The sequence below is a fragment of the Lolium perenne genome, chromosome 4 (assembly GCF_019359855.2).
Source record: "Lolium perenne isolate Kyuss_39 chromosome 4, Kyuss_2.0, whole genome shotgun sequence".
NCBI classification, from domain to species: Eukaryota; Viridiplantae; Streptophyta; class Magnoliopsida; order Poales; family Poaceae; genus Lolium; species Lolium perenne.
In genome coordinates this window covers 138,387,896-138,391,585 of record NC_067247.2, presented here as the reverse complement: position 1 = coordinate 138,391,585, position 3,690 = coordinate 138,387,896, and positions in this window count along the sequence as shown.

Sequence of the window (3,690 nt, the reverse complement as noted above, 5' to 3'; positions counted from 1 at the left end):
TTAGTTGTTCATCAAATATTTATATTTAAGGGTAATTTTATATTTTTAAGTTACCTACTCTAAAGATTCTACTGTGGATCGGCGTGTCTGAGGTAACCGCCGTGAATGGGCGGCCACGCTAGATCCCAACGGCCTGGATGAGGGACAACCACGGCCAGAAGGCCATGCTGTATTCATGTATCCTACCGGCGTACAATTTAGCCTCATAGGAGCCATAACTCAAGCTGATCAGCGTAAACATGTTGCTAGCTGAAACGTTTTTAACTGTTGGTCTTTAGGTCACTCTGTGTGGATGAGTTTAAAATTGATATATTTTCATGTACTGTGCTCCGAAAGCTCCGTATTAACAGCCAACATTCATGAATTCTCTCATACTTCTTTTGCGCTCTTGACTAATGTATTTATATTACTGTATATTATTTCGAAAAAAATCAATTGTGTAAGCAAGTATAAGTTGAGAGCGAACACATAATTGAACTAGCCTCGGCTTCACATTCTTCACTCTGTTATTATCTACCCTACTAGCCATGCTGACTCAATAACAAGGATAATTAGTTGTTCATCAAATATTTATATTTAAGGGTAATTTTATATTTTTAAGTTACCTACTCTAAAGATTCTACTGTGGATCGGCGTGTCTGAGGTAACCGCCGTGCGCCAGATCCCCAACGGCCTGGATGAGGGCCCCTCAACAAGTTCTACTTCATACTGGCCATACTATCCGTCACGGATTTGGCGGATCAATGAGCGGGGAGGTGAGGGTATGCAGCGAATGGATTGGCAGGGGTATGCAGCAAGTGCAGTGATGGGGTGGTGGGCAACAAGAAGGTCCATGATGTGGACAAGACCTGTGACCCACCAATAAAATTTGTTTTAGTTAAAATCAACCTGTAGCAACGCACAGGCATACTTACTAGTACACACCTATGCCTAATCAGATGCGCGGGTGTCCGATGGATAATTTCAACCCAAATACTTGAAATTAGCCATGAAATTAAATCGGAAAGAAAATTTACAACCATATAATACCATTAAGACTTAGGTGGAAGTACAAATATCGACAGAAAAGTTACACCATCCGAGATATATAACATTCCCTTTCCATCCCAGAATAAAGAGCTGAGGCGACGTTTTCACTTGCCAGTCCCCCCATCCGCGCGGGCGACTCCGGAGGCACCGCCACCTCCTCCTGTAGGTCCTCGAATCCCGTCCTTTCCAGGCCGTTGCCGCCCACTAGTAGGAAAAAGCCTACCGCTCACATGCTAAATTGGCCTACCAGTCGTGGGCGGCGGCCCACGAGTGGTAACTTGTCAGTGGTATTAACTACTAGTCGTGTGCCCTGCTGGCACAATAGTTGTGTGCCCACAGAGCAGCACACTGCGGATAAGTTAGTAGCCGTGTGTTAAAGAAGAGGGCACGCTGTGGGTAAGTTACTGGCCACGTGTGAAAGAAGAGGGCACGATGCGGCTAAGTTAGTAGCCGCATGCTTGCGGATAAGCTATTAACCGCAAGCAGCTGCTGGTGCATGCTGCCAATAGTCTAGCCCCTATGATCTTCCTTCTTTGTGGATCTGGCCCTAAGACGAGCTTCTCAAAGATGTCTTATAAGTGGTAGTTAAATAGTTATAAGCATAAGATATTTTTGAGAAGCTCTGCCATAGGAGCTTTCCACGATCAATGGACGAAAATCTTTGCTATATTCTATGTTTTGAGAGAACATGACAAGAGAACAGGCATATATATAGAACATAAATTAGTGCGATTACACTATTTTTGTCATCTCATACAGTGCAACCATTTTGATGCATCGTGCGCACTCTTGAAAAAGAGACGCTAGTGCGTTGGTTAGGTACGAGCACAGAATACCAGCCGCGTGCCGAATGGGGGCATGCCGCCACTATCTTCATACCTGTCGCATGCCATCATCAAGACCCGCTGTAGTAAATTTCTTGCCATCTGTAAAGGTGGTCCCCATATACTAGTCGTGTGCGACCCATGGGCGCACGCTGCCATAAAGCCGTTACTAGTCACGTGCCACTTCCTTACACGCTGCTATAAATAGCAGTCGCGTGCGCAAATTGCAGCCCGCTTCCATTAGTCGTGCCCCTACAAACTTTTCCCTACTAGTGGCCAGTGCCAACAGTGGTGGTAGCGCCCGGATGTCAAACGACGGGTGGGTGGGGAGGCGCATCCCGACGGCTCATCTTCGCATGGAGTGACGACGGTCTGGGGGCGCACGTGGCGGCGGTGTTCTGAGCGCGCGCTGGAGCTAAGGATGGCTATAGTAGGGTATGTGCAGGGTAGAGCAATGTCATACCCATACCAGTATAGTCAATGGGTAGAAATTTCTACCCATACCCGTACCCATGGATATAGAACTATACCCACACCCATATCTGATGGATATCCGTACCTAAGAACGGGTAGATCAATTAGTACACATGTTACTCATAATTTTACATTCATCGATATTATATTTCACAAATAATTATCAAAATTATCAAAATAACGAGGATATACTGATAACTAACAAGATTAGGTGACATATTGATAAAACTGAGGATAGCTTAATATAGGATTACAAACTTAATAACTTGTTTATTTAGTTGCATATGTCGACATATCAATATAAATGGATAGGGTATAGTTATAACCATGTGTACAAGGATATACACGTGCCCTACCCGTCACATAACGGGTATGGGTACTACACATCGGTATAAAATTGTGGCCATATCCTTCCTATTTGGGAACGGTACTCATGGTGATGACTGCAAGTGCACAATCCGTTTATAGATAGTTTTGAAGTAAGAGTATCGAACCACATAGAGCTAGATTTCAAATGGTCTTAATGATCCTAACTGTCATTGTTAAAGTAAACTTATGTGAAGCCTACTAATGCAAGTAAGAGTGCTTTTGGGAGTGTTTGTGGTTGAGTAAACTAAACACTAGAGACTCGAGATTCCAACCTATGTGTGGATAATGAAGGTTTTTAGATGAAACTGCAATAGGCTAAAGAGTTCTCGGGAGGTGTGGATACACCGCTAGCAAGGTATTAATCATAATTATGATAATCTATATCTTCCTTCGTGTGTATGCTTGGGGTGGAGGTCCATAATTGTATGATAACAGATCATCCATCAATTGTCATCTCTCATAACCACCATAGCGATTGATAGTCAGCCACTTCAATCCGACTATAATTAAGGGTTTCTTCGTGGTTATGGATAGGTTCAGTGAGTCTCCTCATACCCCCTTTGAATAGATAAAATGAAGATCCGATGCGGCATGTCACCTAGCACAATCAACAACACCCTCTACCCAAGAATAGTTCCCTCTCTCATTTCGTAGGCAAATATTGTGTGGTCAACTTCACACAAGATCAAGAGAGACAACTAATGCAACCAATTATAAATTAAGAAATGAACCATCTTTATTTCATATCATAATGTTGCTAGGGTTTCTCTATCTCCACAAGAATAAGGCAAACTACTCACTCATGGAGGTAACCAACATCATCATCATGATAATATGCATGGTACACAAAATGGATGAATGAATACTTGTCAAATCCACAATCAGATCTAGGGAATACAACAAGAATGGAGCTTAATGGATGTATATGTTGATGACGACGGTGGTGGATGGTAGTGGGGTGATGATGAAGATGATGCTTGAGCCTCCAAGGATC